A 22,030-nucleotide genomic window follows, 5' to 3' on the forward strand; every position below is an offset into this window, starting at 1 on the left:
TTTCCCCACTCCCCCTTCTGTCTCTAAAGCAGAGGTCCTGCCCGGCGCAGGTCACAGGAACTCTTGGCTACCTTTCACAGCATGGCCAGTGGTGCAGCAACCACACCACCTGGGACAGACTAAAGAGGATTTGGGGGCCCCCAAGGAGTCTGGAGCTCTGCTCTTTGGTCCCAAAGTCCAGGAGTAAGAGTGCCTCGGCTTGTGCCCGGCCAGGGGCGTAGCATGGTTGTAGTGGGCCTAGAGACAAAAATTTTAAGTGCCCCCCCCCACTGAAGCTCAGCTCATGAAGTAAAGAAATATTAAATGAGGCTGAACAGAGGTAACAAAAAGCATAGTAAAATTTATTTATTTCGATAGATATAGATATATAACCTATGTGCCACAATAGAACATCCTAAATTATTTTTAGATTTTAAATAGTAGATTGTAGATGATGCAAGTCATTTAATGGTACTAGAGAAAGTCATGCTGTTCTGGTAGCTCCAGGTCTTAACACTCACATCAATTCTGGAGGATGAACACAACTGAAGGAAGCCCAGGCGGGTGCGTGACTGGGGGAGTCAGTCATGTGACTTGCCTCAGGGAGAGGGGCACAAGGCAGTGGGCCCTCAGACAACTGTCTCCCCTTGCCCTATTATAGTTACGCCCCTGTGCCCGGCAGTAGCTTCCAAATACAGTCTACTTGGAGGGACCTCTTTATTGGTTCTACTAGAGCATCTTAATTCTGGTTCAATCTCAGTCTCTCCTTTTGAGTCTCCTTACAACATCATAATTTATAACAGTACTTTTATTCTCTTGTTGTGGCTGCTGTTCAGCCCCCTCATCTATAAGCACAACAATATCACAGTTAGACATTACATTAGCATTTGACCTTTGTTCCTCATTAAAATAAACAACACTATGCAGTTTAACAATTCCTGATACAGGATCAAGTATTCTGTAAGTTTTACTACCCAGTTCATAACCAATAAATTCACCCTCTTCACTTCTACAATTCAACTTTCCCCTTTGTTCTTTGGGAATATAAGCATATGCTTATATAATCAGTCAGTGAACTAGACTCCTCCCCTAGGCCAAACTACACAAATACACATAATACTGTATAGCGAAGAGCACAGACAATGTACACAATGGAAATTTTTTCAATAGTTTAGCGCACAAGTAGAAACGTCCCACCCACAGACTGTTGTTGTCCAACAGCAACAAAACTTCATTAGATTCTGAGGGCACAACTGTCTATGAGCTTCTTTTTTTATTTCTTTGTTCATCCCAATCAGTTTTTGTTTGTTTGCTTGCTAGCTTTTGTCAAATGAGTTCAAGCACACTGCAGGGACACCATTGGATTGGTTGCATAGTGACATTGGTGGTGACCCATGTCTAACTTGGGGGGGGGCAGGCCACCACCACCATCACAGCCTCCCACCTGCTGCTGGCCTCCACAGGCCTTCACACATCTGCCACCATCACCTCTGGTTGTCTACTTCTGGCCTCCTCTCACCACCATTGTTGCAGCTGGCTTACTTCCCTTTTGTCACTTGTAGCTTTTACAATCACTGCTGCATTGTGAGTGGTAACCCCAAAAGGTCAATGAGGAGGTGGAAGTGAGGCTGAATTTTAGGTAATGTTTTGAATTAACTAGTTGATTCTTTGGCTCCTAGTAGTTACCAGAACGCTTAAGACATGGACAGTTCATGTTGACAAATTATTTGCTGCTGAGCTGCACAAAGTGAAGAGAACTATTACAAGGCCTCTGTAGTTGATCATACTGGAGGAGAGTGGGGTTAGCTCTTTACCAGTATCTCAGCTTCTGAGAAAGTGGCTGAGTGCAAAACTGGGAGAGGGCAGTCAGGGTTATGCTGCATGGTAGATGGGAAGTCTGTGGGTGCTGGGTTGACAGGCTATGTGCCAGAGGCAAGCGAAAGGCCTGGTAGCATTCCTTTTCAAAATTAAACACTGCATGGTGGCATTATGGACATAACCGTGAGGCTTGGAGTAAAGTGAGGGGAAAGTGAGAACAGTATTTCTTAGGAGACATTTGCACAATCACGCAATGTTGAAGGATGTCAAAAAATAAAATTCAGCTCCTACCACCTGTATTTGAAAAGCAGTTGCAATATGATTTTGACAACTCAAATATCTGGCACAGTGGTATATGAAAAGCTACACATATTAGTACCCGTGAGAACTGAGTATTAAAAGACGTTTCACTCCATATCGTTGGTTGAACATTACAAACATCGGCCAGAAATACAGACTCCTGTTGTAAATTCCCATGCATGGCTAGAAATAAAATATAGTTTATGGAGCAGTAAACAAAACAGAGAAATGGCCTTGAGTCACAAAGCTCATATATGCATTGTCATACCCTTTGAAATGCAAGTGCTTGCATCTGGAGTTTGGCATGAGCCCTCATAATACATTACGTTTTATATTACTTGCCATATGCATTATATTGCCACTCTTTCTCCCACCCACCCCAACTGTCTTCTGATAGCTATGACAAACGATTGCTTTTTGGACAGGGCAGGCTTCCATAATAAGATAAAGCTGAAGCAGGGAGTACTTTGAGAAGAGCTAGGTTGTTAAGTTTTCTTGCTTAGAAAAAATTCACAATGCTAGTCAATATTAGCATACCTAAGCACAGTATCTATAAGCCCTCCTCATGGAACCATTGTGCATATAGTGCTAAAAGTGGAACAGAATTGTGGCAGCAAAGCCTGTACCCCACATGTTTGTCAGTGTTGTTCACAACTGTGTAGGGACCATACAGATTGTCAAGGAAACATGGGTAGGCCCAGGGGCAGGACTTGCAATGGTAATGTTTTTCTCCCCATGCATATTCGAGTTGTGTACAAATCAGTTTTTGAGATTCAATTCAAGAATGAATTGAATTCCAAATATTCGAATTGCTTCATCAAAAAAGCTGGCCACTGCCAGCCTTGGATGAATCAGCTAAAAAAAATCAAGTGATTTGAGTGATCCAACCATGGGGAACAATGGAGAACACAAATCAACCCATTGTTCCCCATGGGTAGATCCAAAGTGGGTTGGGTTGTAGGACATGATGGGTGATACCTACCACTCAACCCTCAAAAGAAATGGACAAGCAGGTGATTTTAAAAAACAACCTTTCCCAGGATCCTATGAGTTGTTTTTTTTGGGGGGGGGAGGTTAAAAAAAAATTAAAATCACCCTCAATTTTTTTTTTTTTTTGTGGGTTCGGTGGGAGGTAGCACCCAACACACCATACCAACTAAACCGTTCTAGTGCCTCTAGGAACTACTCATGGGGAACAATGGGATGATTCGAGTTCCCCATTGTTCCCTATGGTTGAAACATGCAGAATGCACTAATTTTGCAACCCTGCCTTGAAAAGGCAGAACAGAAGCAAACAGCAGAACAGAAGCAAACAGTCCCTCCCAACACATTATGCCAAACACACAGTCCAAACATGGCCAAAAAAGAATCACTGACCCAGAATCCACTGTCAACCACAGTGCCTGTGCTGCAATAACATCATTGGCACAAGTTGCTCTCTCTCACACACAGCTATGACTCCTTACTTCAGCATTACAACAGCTGCCACAGCAGCACCGTTAGCATCCAGCATGCAAAGCCATAACCACAAGCTCAACTAGAACAACATCTTCAATCACATTTTGGACCGTGTCTCATGATCAGTGAGACCCGTTTAGGGCGCTGAGTGGGCAGGGAGCCCTGGGCAGCCAGATCGGCCAGTCACATGATGGCCGGCTCTGAGATGGAGCCGGTGGGGGGGTGGGGGAGCAGGGGCCACGCAGCCCCACAAGCCCTGCGCGAGTGCGCAGGGCATACTGGGGAGACCCCTGAGCCAGGAGGCTGATTTTAAGCCTCCCGGCTGGGGGGTCTACTCATGAGTAGGTGCGGCGCGAAGGCGCGCTGCGGCTGCTCACAATCGCAAAAAGCAGGTTTGCAGGAGCGCTCGCTCTGCAAACCTGCTTTATGCCAGGGGTTCTCAAGCGGGTTAGCTGCTCCAGAACCACCGGGCTCAGCTGCGAGCCTGGTGGTTCTGACGACCAACAAAAATCAGGCTAGCCTCTGCTAGCCATTGTGTGCTGGCTATAAGCAATGAAGGAGAGAAATCACACAAGGAATAAGCAGAACCCAGTTAAAGACACTGGGGGCTGCTGGAACAATTAAAAATGGGGGGGATCAGCACAACTTCCCAGTTATTAAAGCCACTGGGGGCTGGATACAAGCAATGAGCAGGAAAGAACCACACAAGGGGGGAATTCCAAGCTTTCAGCACGCAGTTCAAGCCACTGGGGCTGCTGTTTGTTTGTTTGTTTTAATAGAATAAAATAAAAGCAGTTGGCACTGCAAATAAAAAGGATAAAACAAAATAGAGATAGTCAAATAAGCCCAGCAGGCACTCTCTGTCTCTCTCTCTCTCCACTTACCGGGCCAGGCATGCAGGAAGGCAAGCCCAGAACACCACCATCACCACCAGTTTCTGCACTCCTCAGTGCTGCTGCAGTCTCTCTCTTATTCCTCTCCTGAGGTCTGCAATTCCATTCAACGTCAAATCGATTTGCAGATTTTGATTTGCGCTCACCCCTACTCTCTACAGGCTTTTAGGAAGTCTATCAAACAGACGGACTCGAACTTGGAAGTAAGAGTGTTAAGCCATCTTCAGGCATTATTAAACAAGGCCCCTCTCATGCTCGGAAAGTGGGGAGGAGGTCCTGCCCCACCACTTTCACTCACCCCCCTGCTGCTGGGCACTCACAGTTAAGGCGCTGTTTGTCTGAAGGGGAAAGCATCCTAACTGTGGTGGCTTTTCTGTGTGCAACAATTGGATTGACTGAGGCTGCCACTCAAAGAAGTGCCAACTAGGGATGTGCATCCTCATTTAAAATTACAGGGGAGATTTCCATGTTGTAACCTGGCAACTCTATTTTAGGTCTAAAATAATAGGTTAAAAATTAAAAATATTTGTGAGTGTAGCATATAAAAGTTAAAGTGATAAAAGTTATGCCTTCATTAGGAAATGGAAAGAAATGGGTAGCCCTGATTTTATTTTATTTTTTAAATTGAAGAAAGGCATCAGCCAAAGAGAGAAGTGGATTGTTCTAAGGCTCAACAATATGGGCACCTGAGGAGGGGTAAAAAAGGGTTCATTTCCAGAGAGCTAAGAGGGACTGTTTTTCACAGCATCTCTAAATATCCTTTGAAGAAAAAGAATTGGAATCAATTGAGCTTGAAAGCATTTATAAAGCTCAATGGGGAAACTATCTTCACCTGCAGCTTTATTGGAATTTAAACACTTTTATTGCCTTTGATATTTCTGCCTCTCTGATAGGCATTTTTATCATTCAGGAAATAGAGAGCATTTTAAATTTACTTTGCAAATATACTTCTTTCTCTGTCATATCAACAAGGTCAGATTAGTAGAAAGGCAGACTGTGCTCAACTTGTCCTTGCAGTAGTTTCTATTAAACATACCTGCACTAAACTTTAGTGTGCAAATTGCATCATGATAATTATCATATTTGTCATCAAACAGCAAACATGGGAGCTACTACTAGGCCATTAGTGCTCTGTTCATCATTTGGGGAGCTGAGGTAAGAGAGTAATTTCCCCAAAGGCCATCCAGAGACTTTGTGGAGCACAGTTATTTGAACTTCAGCCTCTTCACAAGGCTTTCTGTGAAACTGCACTGGCTACTGTGCAAGGCTGATTACTATCACCACCACTGTCATCATGCTGTTTCCGGAGATGAGCTAAGAAGATTCAAACATTAACTAGGCATGACACTTTCCAGATGATTTCTTGAATTGTGCTTAAAAATAAGAGCTGTGTGAGAAGCCAGAGGGAAGGCATCAACTAATTGGAAGTCATACTGGACACAACTTTATTTTAGATTTTGCACAGTTATGGGTAAGTATAGCTAAATAAAGCCATGAAAAAAACATGGGGGAAATACAGAACTTTTAACCTTGGCAGTGCAGGCTGGTGATCTGCTTAGGCCAGATTTAGGATTCTCAGGCCTACATTTTATGACTGCAAATCATTTTAATGAATAGAGGTAATGCATAAGAAAGCTGCTGTACTGTCTTCTGCTCTCAGAGTAATAGCCTATACTAATTCAAATAGAGTCTCCATTTTGAGTAATTAGCTTAGTAGGCCTGTGCACTGGCAAAAATGTTGGATTTTGACCCAACCTGACCATACAGTGGCAATGTTCAGATGGGCTATGTAAGCCCCTCCCAACTGTCAGAGCATGTCAGGTCAGAGACCTGCAGCTCTGTCAGTCCCTTTCCCATCTCCTGCTCCTCCTTTCCATGCAACTGGGTGGGAGCAGCAGGCAGGCTGTGTTGCTCCAGTGGGAGGTTCCATGCTGTCAAGGAACTTGTTAGGGCTGGTAATTTTCTAGGGTTTGATTTCTAGATGGCTGGAAGTGTTTGTGTGTTTGTCAGAGGAGTTAGCCAGAGTGGAGGATTCATTCCAGGTGAGTGACATTCCAGCTTTTGGGAGGGGTCTAACTCCTGAGGAGAGTCAGTTTACTGGCTGAGCTTGAAGGGAGAGGAGACAACAAGCTTGTATTTTTCTCCTAAAGAAGATACGAAGCAAGGAAACACAGCAAGGAAATAAATAAACACATACATACATAATCAATCACCAGGAAAACAAAAGGGAAAGGAGAAGCTATGTTTGTTAGTCTGGATATTTTCTAGGGTTTGATTTCTACCTGGCTAGAAGTATTTGTCAGAGGAATTAGTCAGAGTGGGAGATTCATTCCAGGTGAGTGTCATTCCAATTTGTGGGAGGGTTGAATTCCTGAGAGGAGTTAATTTTCAGCTGATCTCTAATACAAGGCTCAAACTAGAGGAACTTTTCTCCCAGGAACTTTGCAAACAGGAGTTTGCAAACAGATATCAAAGGGGCTTTGCAGGAAATTGTCAGGGAACTTTGTGGGGAGGCACGCAAGTGCCCCCCCTTCATCACAGAGGATACTCCCAGCACAAGAATAAGGTGAGTACTACCTAACTTATGTAATTTCCTTGGAGAACAAGCATAAAACCTTTAATTAGCTGACAACTGCACCCAGAACATAGTTTCAAGTGAACAATCCCTATATACTCTAAATAATCCATCAAAACAGTTATGAAGGTTGAATGCCAGCAGGAAAGCGGGTGCTTCCCAGTTTATTGCACAGTGTCAGACCCAGGACTTCTGCCCAAGAGGCAGTAGTCCTGGGTGTGCACTCAGTGCAAAGAACTCTTGGCTCTCAGGGAATAGGTTTGTTTCCTTGGCCAAGGTGGCTGACCTGGAGAAGCCTAGGGAGGCAGAGAGGTGTGTGGATGAGACCCTCAGGGATGTGACAGAGGCATCCCACTCCCAGGCTGACAGCACTTCTACTGTCATGGGAAGTGAAGGTCTCAGGGAAGTAGGACATCAGTCTGAGGAAGAGGGTAACACTCCCTTAGCAGGGACCCCTTCCTTGGGTGATGTCCTCTCACACAGAGGATACTCCTCCAGCAGGAGGGGGCCTCTTAGTAGTGGGTGATTCTTTCATTAGGGGCATAGAGAGATGGGTCTGTGAACCATGTGTAGACTGCACGGTGACTTGCCTGCCTGGGGCAAAGGTTGCAGACATCACGCTGCAACTAGGTAGGTTGATAGGCAGTGCTAGGGAGGAGTCAGCTGTTGTGGTGCACATTGGCACCAACAATGTTGTGAAATTCAGTTGGTAGGTCCTGGAAGCCAAATTTAGGCTGCTAGGTAGCATCTTGAAGTCCAGGACCCCCAGAGTAGCATTCTCTGAAGTGCTACCTGTTCCACACGCAGGGCCAGCAAGACAGGTGGAGTTGAGGGGATTCAATATGTGGATAAGATGGTGGTGACAAGAGGAAGGGGTTAGATTTGTTAGGCACTGGGATACATTTTGGGGAAAGCAAAGCCTGTTAAAAAGGTATGGGCTCCACTTGAACCAAGATGGAACCAGACTGCTGGCATTTACAATCAAAAAGGTCACAGAGCAGCTTTTGAAATGATGTCTAGGGTGTTGCCAACAGGAACTGGGAGGTATCTGGTTTGGCCATCAAAATCCCCTAAGATGCAGGGGTGCACATGTTTTGGATAAACCAGAAGGGGACAGAGTAGAGCCAGGAATTAAGCAGAAGGAAACACATGACAGTTTGTCAAATAGGCCAAAGGCTGGCAAGGGGAATAGCACACACCAACACCAGGTGAGGGACTTGGTTAATAGGTATCTAGATAACAATGTCAGAAGCCTCTGAGTGAAGAAGGGTTTGCTGGAGTGCTTGGGTACTATTGAAAACATAGATATAGTGGGTGTAACAGAAACCTGGTGGAACTGTGAGAACCAATGGGGTGGCTATTACTGGATCTAAACTCTTCAGAAGGGACAGGGAGGAGAGGATTTGGGGTGGAGTAGCATTGTATATCAAAGTAGGGATAGATTCCAAAAAGCTAGAAAACCTAGGTGGACCAGAGTCCACATTACAAGTAATGGGGTATGGGTAACAATATGAGGACTGAAAAGAAATGTGTTACTAGGGATGTGTTATCGCCCTGCAGATCACAACACTGAGAGTGACCTGGAGTTGGAAAAGCAAATAAAAGAGATGCCAAAGAGAAACATGGCAGTAATAATGGGTAACTTCAGCTACCAACACATAGACTAGGTAAATTCACATTCAGGTAATGAAAGAGAAGCCAAATTTCTAGATATGCGAAATGAATGTGCCTTAGAACAGTTAGTCATGGAACTGAACAGGGGGATGGTGACCTTGGACTTAATCCTGAGTGTTGCCCAGGACCTGGTGCGAAATGTCAGAGTTGCAGAACCACTGGGTAGAAGTGACAACAGTGTGATCCAATTCAGCATATATGCAAGTAGAGAATTGTCAAGGAAGTCCAACACAGATCCATTGGGCTTCAGAAGAAGAAACTCCTCTAAAATGAGGGGACTGTTAAAACGGAAGTTGAAAGGGAAAGTCAGGTGAGTCAGATCACTCCAGAAAGCATGGAACGTACTTAAAATCACAATACTAGAAGTTCAGCTGGAATGTATACCAAGGAGGAGGAAAGGTACCACCAAGTTCAGGAGTACCACCAAGCATGGCTAACAAGTAGAGTCAGGGAAGCTATAAAAAGGAAGAAAACTTCCTTCAGAAAATGGAAGTCCTGCCCAAATGAAAAAAACAGAAAGGAACATAAACTCTAGCTAAAGAAATGCAATAAGGGAAGCAAAAGAGAGTTTGAGAAGCATATAGCTACAAGTGTCAACAGGAAAAACAAAAACTTCTTTAACTATATCAGAATTAGAAAACTTGACAAGGAAGTGATTGGCCCCTTAGATGATGAGGGTATCAAAGAGATTATTAAGGAGGATAAGGAGATTGCAGAGAAGTTGAATGTGTTTGTTGCATCTGTCTTCACAGTGGAGGATACTGACCATATACCATCTCCAGAATTGAGCTTTTCAGGTTTAGTGGCTGAAGAACTGGGCCAATTTGAGATGACAAGGGAAGATGTTCTAAACTGTCTTGAAAACCTAAAAAGTAACAAATCACTTGGGCCAGATGGCATCCACCCCAAATTTCTGAAGGAACTCAAATTTGAAAATACTGATCTAGCAAAAATATGTAACTTGTCCCTACAATCAGGCTCTGTACCAGAGGACTGGAATGTAGCTAATGTAACTCTGATTTTCAAAAAGGGATCTGGGGGATCTGGGAAATTACTGGCCAGTCAGCTTAACTTCGGTGCCTGGTAAATTGATGGAAAGCATACTTAAGGACAAAATTGTTAAACATATAGAAGAAAAGGCCTTGCTAAAGGAGAACTAGCATGGCTTCTGCAAGGGAAAGTTTTGCCTCACTAAACTTCTTGCCTCACTAAGGAGTTCTCTGAGAGTGTCAACAGGCATGTGGATAAAGGTGATCCGGTTGATACAGTATAGTTGGACTTTCAAAAAGCTTTTGACAAAGTTCCCCACCAAAGGCTCTTGAGTAAACTCAGCAGTCATGGGATAAGGAGACAGGTTCGTGTGTGGATAAGTAATTGGTTGAAGGAGAGGAAACAGAGGGCAGAAATAAATGGACCATTTTCAGAATGGAGGTAGGTAGGAAGTGGGGTCCCCCAGGGATTGGTACTGGAACTAGTGATCTTTAACTTGTCCATAAATGATCTAAAAATTGGGAAAAGCAGGGAAGTGGCCAAATGTGCAGATGACACTAAACTATTTAGGGTAATGAAATCCACAACAGATTGTGAGGAGCTTCAAAAGGATCTCTCCAAACTGTGGGTGGGTGAGTTGGTGACAAAATGGCAAATGCAGTTAAATGTTGGCAAGTTTAAAGTGATGCACATTGGGACAAAAAAACCCAACTTCACATATGCACTGATGGGATCTGAGCTGTCGGTGACTGACCAGGAGAGAGATCTTGGAGTCATGGTGGGTAGCTCATTGAAAGTGTCGACTCAGTGTGTGGCAGCTGTGAAAAAGGCTAATTCCATGCTAAGAGTCATTAGGAAGGAGACTGAAAATAAAAATGCTAATATTATAATGCCTGTATACAAATCTATGGTGCGGCCACATCTGCAGTACTTCGTACAGCTTTGGTCACCGTATCTTAAGAAGGATATTGTAGAACTAGAAAAGATGTAGAAGATGTCAACCAAGATGAGCAGGGGCCTGGAGCACCTTCTCTGGAATTCTTTGCCATGAGATGTGGTGATGGCCACCACTTTGGATGGTTTTAAAAGGGCCTTAGACAAATTCATGGAGGATAGGTCTATCAATAGCTCCTAGTCTGGTGGCTTTGGGCCATCTCCAGCCTTAGAGGTACAATGCCTCTCAATACCAGTTGCAGGGGAGAAATAGCAGGAGAGAGGGCATGCACATACCTCTGACCTGATCCAGCAGGGCTCTTCTTCTGTCATGTCAGATGAAACTCTACCTTACATCGGGCAAGTGGGGTCCAACAGATCTATTGGATCTGACATGATGCACAGCCCTAGTAGTGAGGGTCTTTGAGGAAACAGGTCCATATGCTCTGGTTTTGAACATCCATTTTAAAAAGAATATTTTTAAATATGTCTCCCTTCTGTGTTTCCTTAGTCTCCCCAGGTCTAAAGTTGTTAATGATTACCAGGAAAATCTCCTCTCATTCCTGTGAATTGCAACAACAAGCCAAATCCCATTTTAGCAGCTTTAAAGAGGAAGAAGGAATAGTGCACTGCTTGAAGGCCAGGTTGCTGGCCAACACAGGAGTGGCAGATGTATAAAACTTCAAAGCAGATCAATGGTCTATTAAATGATTGACCCCAGCAAGCCAGTGCAACATTCAGGTCTCATGTACTGTTGTCTTCCTGAATATTTTTTTTTTCTATTTCTCTCTAAACAGAAGGATCTCCTGGAAATTGCTCAGACATAGCCAAGTAGCTGGGAAGACAGTTCTGCTGTGCCAATTCCCTTAGAGAAGGTGGAACCTGAAACCAGATTAAGAATGGAAGAATATTATTATCACAGAGAGCACATCTCCTAAAAACTAGAAGTGTTTAAACTCCCCCCCCCCAAGCCTTGTGTCTGGAAGAAGAGTATGGGCTCCCCTACTTCCAGTTTCCCCCCAGAGAGTTTGGTCTCTTCCACACCTATACATCAACTACAGTGCTCCAGGTAATAGCTTGAATTCCTGCCTTGCTTTTGTAAAAGGCATAAATAAATGCTGTTCAATTTGCTTTTATCTCATGAGATTGTTTTAACCTTTTATTCTGTGAATTTTTTCAAACTGTTTTTATCCTGTTTTATATTTGTTGTGTTTTAAATTGTGTATACCACCTAGAGATGCGCCTATCTGGCCGTATATAAATATGAGAGGGAGGGAGACAGAAGGAGAAAGAGACAGAGGGAGATGGATGGATGGATGATAGGTTTTTAAAACTCAAATATGAGTCCATCTGCCTCTGAAATGGATCATCTGTTGCAAACAGGAACCCTTGGGACCAGGCAAGTTCCAGATGTCATGGTGGCCAGCCAACTCCAAAAGCCCTTGTTCTACCTGGACGGGTCCTGAGAGAGTCATTGTGCCATGACCACAAAAGGCCTATGGGCACAGAGGCAGTTTCAGGGATCAGCAATGGGTCCTTCTAGTGCCCCTGAGCCTTTTGCAGCTGCCTAATGCCCCTGCTAACTGGGCAAAGAGGCACCTTTTACCGTGGTGATTCTCTTTATTTAGCAGGGGGAGAGTAACTGGCCCTATCCACCCCCAGCACAGTACTTCCAGTGACTGTTGCTGGTGTCTATCTGATGTTTCTTTTTAGAATGTGAGCCCTTTGGGGACAGGGATCCATCTTATTTGTTTGTTATTTCTCTGTGTAAACAGCCCTGAGCCATTTTTGGAAGGGTGGTATAGAAATCGAATTCTTCATCATCATCATCATCATCTCTGGTCTGCTAGCCTTTGTTCTGTTATTTCTGTATCTGGAGAAGCATCCAGATACAGAAATAACAGAACAAAGGCTAGCAGACCAGAGAAGATTCATAATAAGAAATAAAGTATTCACAGGAGTTGAGCTGGAAGAACTGCAAAGAGCAACACAGGCTCAAGATATGGAAGAAGAATTACCACCAATTGAAGAAGTTGCTCAGGCACAGGTGGAGGAGCTGTTGGAAATCGAGGATGCCACTGTTACTGAACTGTTTCAAAATCAAAACCAGGCAACCGCCCCTTTGCCTTCACCTCAAAAACCCAAATGCCATTTAACAGAAAAGCAACAAGAACTAAAGCAAAAAATAACTGAGCACATGAACCAAACAACCACCAGGGTTCGACTTCCAGCTCTAAAAACAGTTGCCAAAAACCAACTTGCTCAGGTATTAAAAGATGTCAATGCTGCACTTGCAGAAATAACAACCAATAATTTGCAAGAAACAAACCAACTAATGTACAGTGCAGCAACAATAACAACACAAGAGCTCAGATATAAGATCAGTGGACCTGTAAAAAAAGAAAGCAGTACATCACCTAAATGGAAGATTAGATTAGAAAACAAAATCTCCAGGCTTAGATCAGATGCTAGTAAATTGAAAGATATGAAAGACAAGAAGCTGAAGAATGAAAACACCAAACAGTATCTGATCCAAAAATACCACCTAGATTCAAGGAAAATTAGAGACGTCCTGAAAATAATAAAGCAGCAAATAACAGCAGTGTCAAAGAAGATTAGCAGGTATGAAGCCAGAATTAAACAACACAGGCAGAATCTCCAATTCCAGTCGAATCAGAGACGTTTCTACCAAAGCATAGAAGGAGAAACTGCAAGAAACCTAGAAACACCAAATAAAGAAGAAAGTGCAATTCTGGGGGAAATTATGGGACAATCCAATAGATTATAATAAAAAAGCAGGCTGGGTGAAAGAGGTTGAAAAATGTAACCAACAAATGCAAGATCTAATAATAACACCAGAATTAATAAGTGAAAGAGTGAAAAATTAAAAATTGGACCGCGCCAGGCGACGATGAACTGCATGGCTTTTGGCTTAAACACCTAACAAGCCTTCATAAACAACTATCAAAAAAGTTCAATCACATTTTGCAAGAAGGTGATATTGAACAATGGCTAACAACTGGGAAAACTCATCCCATAATGAAAGACCCAGCAAAAGGTGCAGTTCCAAGTAATTATAGACTGATAACCTGCCTGCCAACCATGTTCAAATTATTAACTGGAATAATAGCAGATGAAGTGATGCAACACTTATTAACTAACAAACAGCTTCCAGTTGAACAGAAAGGAAATTGCCGAAACACTAGAGGCACAAAAGACCAGCTGCTGATTGACAAAATGATTTTTAAAAACTGCAAGAGAAGAAAAACAAATCTAAGTGTTGCATGGATTGACTACAAGAAAGCCTTCGATTCATTGCCTCACACATGGATACTAAAATGTTTAGAAACAACTGGTGTCAGCAAAAACATTCAGATATTTATTTAAAAAGCAATGAGCATGTGGAGTACACAGTTAACAATCAGTGGCAAGACACTTGGACAGGTTAGCATTAGAAGAGGCATTTTCCAAGGGGACTCACTATCCCCTCTGTTGTATGTAATCGCCATGACCCCACTTTCACAAATACTAAACAAAACAGGCCTCGGATACCAAACATCTAAAACATTTTATTTATTTATTTATATTTATTTTATTTATTTTTGCATTTTTATACCGCCTTTCGTTAAAATATAGCCCCAAGGTGGTTTACAAAAGTTAAAAACATACAATAAAAACACAATAAAAACAACATGCTAAGAATATAAAAACATATAAAAACAGGCATAAAACAATACAACAAATAAAAACACCCAGAAGCAGCAGTAAAAACGATTATGTAAAAGCCTGGGTAAAAAGCCAAGTCTTTACAAGCTTTCTAAAAGCCATAATGGAGTCCGAGGAACGAATGGCCACTGGGAGAGCATTCCAGAGTCTGGGGGCAGCAACAGAGAAGGCCCTGTCCCGAGTGCACTACAGCCGGGCCTCTCTCATTGTCGGCACCTGGAGCAGGGCCCCCTCAGATGTCCTCGTCAAGCGGGCAGCAACCCTTGGGAGCAGGCGGCCCCTCAAATACCCTGGGCCCAAACCGTTTAGGGCTTTAAAGGTCAAAACCAGCACCTTGAATTGGACCCGGAAACGAACCGGTAGCCAGTGCAGTTCTTTCAAAATGGGGGTGATATGTTCCCAACGGGCAGCTCTGGATAAAACCCTCGCTGCCGCATTTTGCACTAGCTGCATTTTCCGGATATTCTTCAAGGGCAGCCCCACGTAGAGTGCGTTACAGTAATCCAGCCGTGACGTGACTAAGGCGTGGGTAACCGTGGCCAGATCTGCCTTCTCGAGAAAGGGACGCAGCTGGCGCATCAGCTGAAGCCGTGCAAAGGCACCCCTGGCCACCGCCTCCACCTGAGCTTCCAAAAGCAGAGCCGGGTCCAGTAGTACCCCCAAGCTGCGTACTTGCTCCTTCAAGGGGAGTGCAACCCCATCCAGAACTGGTAAAATCTCCTCATCCCCATTGGCTCTCCTACTGACCAACAGTACCTCCGTCTTATCCGGATTCAATTTCAGTTTGTTAGCCCACATCCAACCCATCATGGCCTCCAGCCCCCGGTTCAGGACATCCACCGCCTCCCTAGGATCAGATGACAAGGAGAGATAGAGCTGAGTGTCATCCGCATATTGCTGACAACTCAGTCCAAATCCCCGGATGACCTCACCCAGCGACTTCATGTAGATGTTAAACAGCATGGGGGACAAGACCGAACCCTGCGGGACCCCACAGGACAACAGCCACGGGGCCGAGCAGTAGTTCCCCAGCACCACCTTCTGGACCCTCCCCTCAAGAAAGGACCGGAACCAGTAAAATCAACCATCTGCTGTACATGGATGATCTGAAGTTGTATGCAAAGTCCCAGTCAGAAATCGAATCACTGCTAAACACTGTCCGTATATTCAGTAGCGATATAGCAATGGAGTTTGGACTAGACAAGTGTGCTGCATTAATAATGAACAGAGAGAAAATAACCAAAACAGAAGGAATAGAACTGCCCAATGGAAGCAAGATCAAGAACCTGGAAGAGAAAGAACCTTACAAATACTTGGGCATTCTCCAGGCTGATAACATCGCACACACTGAAGTTAAAAGAAAAATGGGAAGTGAATACATCAGGAGAGTTAGAAAAATCCTCAAGTCCAAACTCAATGGCAGGAACACCATACAAGCCATAAACACCTGGGCTATACTTGTTATCAGATACACTGCAGGAATAATAGACTGGACCCAGGCAGAGCTAGAGATGCTAGATCATAAGACCAGGAAAATCATGACCATCAATCATGCTCTGCACCCCCGCAGTGATGTAGATAGGCTATACCTCCCTCGCAGCTCAGGTGGAAGAGGAATGCTGCAAGTCCATCAAACAGTAGAGGAGGAGAAAAGAGGCCTTGAAGAATATATCAAGGACAGTGAAGAAGATAAACTTCAAATGGTCAATAACGCAAAACTATTCAACACCAATGAAAGAAAGCAGGCCTACAAGAAAGAACAAGTCAAGAACCGAGCAGAAAAATGGAAAAATAAGCCCCTGCATGGTCAATATTTGCACAATATAAGTGGAAAATCAGACATCACCAAGACCTGGCAGTGGCTTAAGAATGGCAACTTGAAGAAAGAAACAGAGGGTTTAATACTGGCTGCACAAGAACAGGCACTAAGAACAAATGCAATAAGAGCAAAAGTAGAAAAATCAAAAACAAACAGCAAGTGCCGCCTTTGTAAAGAAGGAGGTGAAACAGTTTACCACCTAATCAGCTGTTGTAAAAAGATCGCACAGACTGACTACAAAGGCATGACAAAGTAGCAGGGATGATACACTGGAACATCTGCAAAAAATACAAGCTACCTGTAGCCAAAAATTGGTGGGACCATCAAATTGTTGTAGAAAACGAAGATGTAAAAATATTATGGGACTTCCGACTACAAACAGACAAACATCTGCCACACAATACACCAGATATTACTGTAGTCAAGAAGCAAGAAAAAGAAGACAAAATAATCGACATAGCAATACCAGGGGATAGCAGAATAGAAGAAAAAGAAATAGAAAAAATCACCAAATACAAAGATCTACAAATTGAAATTGAAAGGCTGTGGCAGAAAAAGACCAAAATAATCCCAGTGGTTGTTGGCGCCCTTGGTGCGGTTCCAAAAGACCTTGAAGAGCACCTCAACACCATAGGGGCCACAGAAATCACCCTCAGCCAATTACAAAAAGCAACTTTACTGGGAACAGCCTATATTCTGCGACAATATCTATAATAACAGCAACAACATTGACAATAAAATTCAGCCATCCCAGGTCCTTGGGAAGGACTCGATGTCTGGATAAAACAAACCAGTCAATAACACCTGCCTGACTGTGTAAACAAGAAATAATAAAAAATAATGATTCCAGCCCCTGGTGTTGGCCCTGCTTTGGCACCACTGAGAAATCTGTTAGCAGTAATACTCAGTTTTCAATACTGCTGCATTTGGGGCCAGTTGGGGTCTGGCAGCTGCTCCCATTCCCTTTGGACTTGTCACTCTAGTACTTCCACAGCCTGGTTTTAACACACTGCGATGCTAATACTATTGACACATCAACTGAGACTTTGAAAAGGTCAAGGCATGGCAGAACAATTTAACTCTAAATGGTTTCTCTTTTTAAAAATGAGTTTAGAGGGACATAATTTAAGAAGCAGCACATCCATATTTTTTGTTTTTCAATTATGAAAAGGGTTTCTAAGAGCTGTACCAACCGGTTTGTTTTTAAGATATATTTTATTTAGTTGTTTTAGCTTAGGTACTATTAATGTTAGTAGATATTAAAGTCATATACACGGGCAGCAGAAAGGAGCTAACAGGCATGTCACCCAGGCTTGCAGGCATGTGTGAACCCACACAACACCTGCAAACCCAGCTTGCACGCAACACGGTACTCTCCCTTTGCTCCCCAGGTCTTAACCCAGATTGGTGAAGACTAACAAGTCCCTGTACCTGGGTTTGCCAATCGTGAGCAGAGCGGCACTGAACACGGGTCCCAAGCAGCCGGCAGGTATCTTCATCATAGAACAGCATGAAGTGCAGCAGCAGATCTCCTCTGCCTGGCCCCTCTAGCCTTGGGACTTTTTGATAAAGAGGGCCACCAGCAGACCAGCTTTGTCTTCCCTTGCCAGAGTGCTGGGATTATCACTTGTCTGTGGGGCGAGTTTGCAGAGACACACAGTTGTCTCTGCTCATCCGTGGGGGTCAGAGTGTGGGCTCTTCCCTCCCACAAATCACCCCCAGATGATTGCATGAAAGGGCTTATTTTCTGTGATTAGCTTATGCTTTTCTGTATCTCAGTTCCCCCTGCTAACTGAGCAAAGAGACACCTTTTAAAGTGACACCTTTTAAAGTGATTCTCTAATATTTATCAGGAGGAGAGCAACTGGCCCTATCCAACCCCAGTACAGCACCCCTCCAGTGGCAGTTGCTGTTATCTGCCTTATGTTTCTTTTTTGAATGTGAGCCCTTTGGGGACAAGGAACCATCTTATTTATGCATGTATTTTTCTATGTAAACAGGTTTGAGAATTTTGGTTGAAGAGCGGTATATAAATATCCTTAGTAATAGCAGTAGTAGTACCTCTCTTTTAGTTACCTGATGTTGTATTTACAGTATTATTGCATTATATTCAAGAATAAAAATGGAAGATTTACATTTCAAATGCTTGAGGAGCAGTCTGTCTCTTGATGGAAAGTCATTGAAAGATGAAGGAGGTGTGTTGGCTGGTCTTGGTGGAGAGCTGGTCTTGTGGTAGCAAGCATGACTTGTCAGCTAAGCAGGGTCTGCCCTGGTTGCATATGAATGGGAGACTAGAAGTGTGTGCACTGTAAAATCTTCCCCTCAGGGGATGGAGCTGCTCTGGGAATAGCAGAAGGTTTCAAGTTCCCTCCCTGGCTTCTCCAAGGCTTCTCCAAGAAGACAATACTGAGCTAAATAGACCAATGGTCTGACTAAGTATATGGCAGCTTCCTATGTTCCTATGTCTGAGGGCCATGTCTCCATTGTTACAAATGTATCCCCTTAGTCTCACACTGCACTGATGCCAGCAGATAATTCTCACCATCCAATGTAAGGCGCCAATGGTTGTAAGGGCATTGGATTCTTTGGTGGCACGAGTTCTGCTTTATTACTTGGGAATAAGGGGTGGTTTCCTGCTTTCAAGATTTGTCTGCTGAAGATAGTCTTAAATATAACAATAATAACAACCTACTACTTTATTTACTGGCTGCCCTATAACAATTGTTCTCTGGGTGGCTCACAAAATAGAACAGCACCAGAATAAAGCATACAATTAAAAACACATTAAGACAAAAACAAAAATGACAATAAAGTACAATACAAAACATTTTTGTAAAGCCTGAGTGAACAAAGAGGTCTTGTTTCTTCTTTTATTTCCTACCCTTTCCCACATCCCAAGGACCTTATGCATTCTCAGTGGTTTGAAAAATGTGTTAATGCCCCCTCTGCACACCCTTGCCAGAGCCCTTGCTTCTCATCTCCTCAGAATCTGTATTGGTAGCTCCCACAATTAACAAGGAATAACATCAGGGTTTTTTTTGCACTTCTTTGCACTCAGCAGGGTAAGGACTAGAAGAATCTCAGTGGATTTCACTATGAGTTTTTAATATCTAAGATTGTGTTTTTGCTATTGAAGTCTTGGATTTTATTGTAATCTAATTGTATTTGTGTGTGTGTGTTTTATATTGCTTGTCATTCATCATGGGGGCAATGATATCGGCTTGCTGCAGGGCAGGGCCTGGGTCCTCCGGGTGATTCGCCCGTGCTAGTCATTCGCCATGTTGGCAATGACATCAGCTTGCTGCAGGGCAAGGCTTTGGTATTCCTAGTCATTCACCATGGGGGCAAGGACATGGCTGATCATGGGAATGAACTGTTCTCTGGGACTTGCAGTAAGGTCTTCAGGAAGCCCTAGTGGGGTGGGGTAAGAGGGGCGAGACAGAGGTTTACCCTGCCTTTGTGATAGGAGAGTGTGGGTGTTGGGTAAGTAGATTGATTAATGATGTTCGGCTGGAGGGCCATTTGGAGTGAGGGGGCTCAGAGCTTTGGTGGCTTGAGTTGGGGGTGGGTCAGGTTGCCTCCACTCAGCGGGGGAAAGCCTCGCGGTGAGAGGAAGTCAGGACTGGTGCCTGACCAAATCACTACCCAGCTCTTCGCCCTGATATGGGACGGCCCTCCCTAGGAGGCGGACCCACATAGGAAGAGTATCTGCACTCTGGTTAGTTAGGTACCTTGTTGCAGGTCTTATTCTGCTGCACATTAAGAAAGAGGCCCTATTTTACTCCAACTAAGCATGTCCTGTCTTTGTTGGGGCTGGGGGTGCAACATATTGAGCCGAGTCTCACGATCCGTGAGACCCGGTTTGGGGAAGTGAGCGGCAGAGGCGTAACTAGGGAAAACGGCACCCGGGGCAAGCACTGAAATTGCGCCCCCCCATCGTGCCCCCCCGCCGCCCCCCAACATACATCTGACTGACACACATGTGTTTTTTCCTCACAACAACCCTGTGGAGTTGGCTTGTATCTCAAACATCAGAATTATGATGCAATGATGATGATTATGATTATGATGCCCTTCCCTCACGCCCTGGTTCTGTTCCTGACTTTCCCTTGTGAGTGACTGTATTTTAACAAACCGAAAACCAAGGACTCCAGAGTAATTCGAGGGACTAGGGTGATAGTGCTAAAGACTCCTTATTCATGCCATCCTTTTTAATCCACTTTTTGCCACTTTTTGAGCCACTTTTTGGCGCCCCCCCATGTGACCCACCAGGGTGGCGCCCGGGGCACGTGCCCCCCCTGCCCCCCCTATAGTTACGCCCCTGGTGAGCGGGAAGAGCGGGCTAAGCCCGCTCTCCCCACTCACGAGCAGGGAGGGAGCCCTGGGCAGCCGGATCAGCCACCCACATGATTGCCAGCTCCGAGACAGAGCCGGTGGGGGGTGGGGAGCTCGGGGGCCGCGCGGCCCCCAGAAGCCCCAGTATGCCCTGCGCGAGCGCACAGGGCATACTGAGAAGACCCCCGAGCCGGGAGGCAGCTTTTTGCCTCCCAGCTGAGGGTCTACTCATGAGTAGGCACGGCACAAAGGCATGCCGGGGCTACTCACGATTGTAAAAAGCAAGTTTGCGGAGCACTCGCTCCGCAAACCTGCTTTTTACCAGGGGTTCCAGAGCGGGTTACCCGCTCTAGAACCACCGGGCTCACAGCCGAGCCCAGTGGTTCTGATGATTAACAAAAATCGGGCTAGGCTCTCCTAGCCCGATTTTTGTTAATTGTGAGAATAGCCCCATTGTGTTTTATATTTAACCTGCTAAGCAGTCAAAGAAGCACCTTCAGAGTGGTGATTCTCTTTCTATTTAGAAGAGAGCAACTGTCCCTGTTCAGCCCCAGCACAGCATCTCTTCAATGGCTGTCACTGGTCTCCTTTGTGTCTCTTTTTAGACCATGAGGCTATTCCCACGATCAGGAAAAATCGGGCTAGGGGAGCCTAGCCCGATTTCTCCTGACCTTGAGAACCACCAGGCTCGCAGGCAAGAACAGTGTCCTCCAGGTGGCTAACCTGCCAAAGTAACCCTCCCCTTAAACTGGGTTGCGGAGTGAGTACTCTGCAAACCCGGTTTTTAAAACTGTGAGTAGCCAAGGTGGGGCTCTGCACCACAGCTACTCATGAGTAGACCCCCGACTGGGAGGCTGAAAAGCAGCCTCCCGGCTTGGGGGTCTCTCCAGCAGGCCCTGCGCGCTTGTGCAGGGCATGCTGGAGCTCCCGGGGGCTACGCTGTCTCTCTCCATGTCAGAGCCGGCAGTTGTGTGAGCGGCCGCTGCAGCCACCCAGAGCAGACTGCTGCTTGTGTGCGGGGAGAGCGGGCTAAGCCCGCTCTCCTTGCTAACCCCTTAGAGGCTCTTCTCACTAATCGTGAGAAGAGCCTCCATGAGTCCTTTGGGGATCAAGAGAGCCATCTTATTATTCTTTTTATATGAAAATTACATTGAGAACATTTCTGTTGGGAAGTGGTATATTAATAACAGCAACAACAATTATTATCATGGATACTGCTTTGAGAGTAATTTGTTTTTCAAGCGTGGGGGGGTCATAAATTTAATAAATAAGAATATTACAATCATATTGTAAGGTAAGTATTATAATGCCTATATTGCAGCTGGGGAGTTGAGGCTGAGAGAGAGTGACTTGCCTCAGCCACCTAGGGAGTTCAAATCTGATTCATACCTCAGTCTCTTGGCCACTCTGCTCCACCATGGAGAAACCACTCCTTGCCACTGTGAGGGAGGGTTTGTGAAGAAGATCTTAGAGTTCCAGAAGAGTAGTCATGTTAAGCCCTATTCTCACAACATGGCAGATAAAGTGAAT

Source organism: Hemicordylus capensis, chromosome 1 (genome assembly GCF_027244095.1).
Source record: "Hemicordylus capensis ecotype Gifberg chromosome 1, rHemCap1.1.pri, whole genome shotgun sequence".
Taxonomy (NCBI): Eukaryota; Metazoa; Chordata; class Lepidosauria; order Squamata; family Cordylidae; genus Hemicordylus; species Hemicordylus capensis.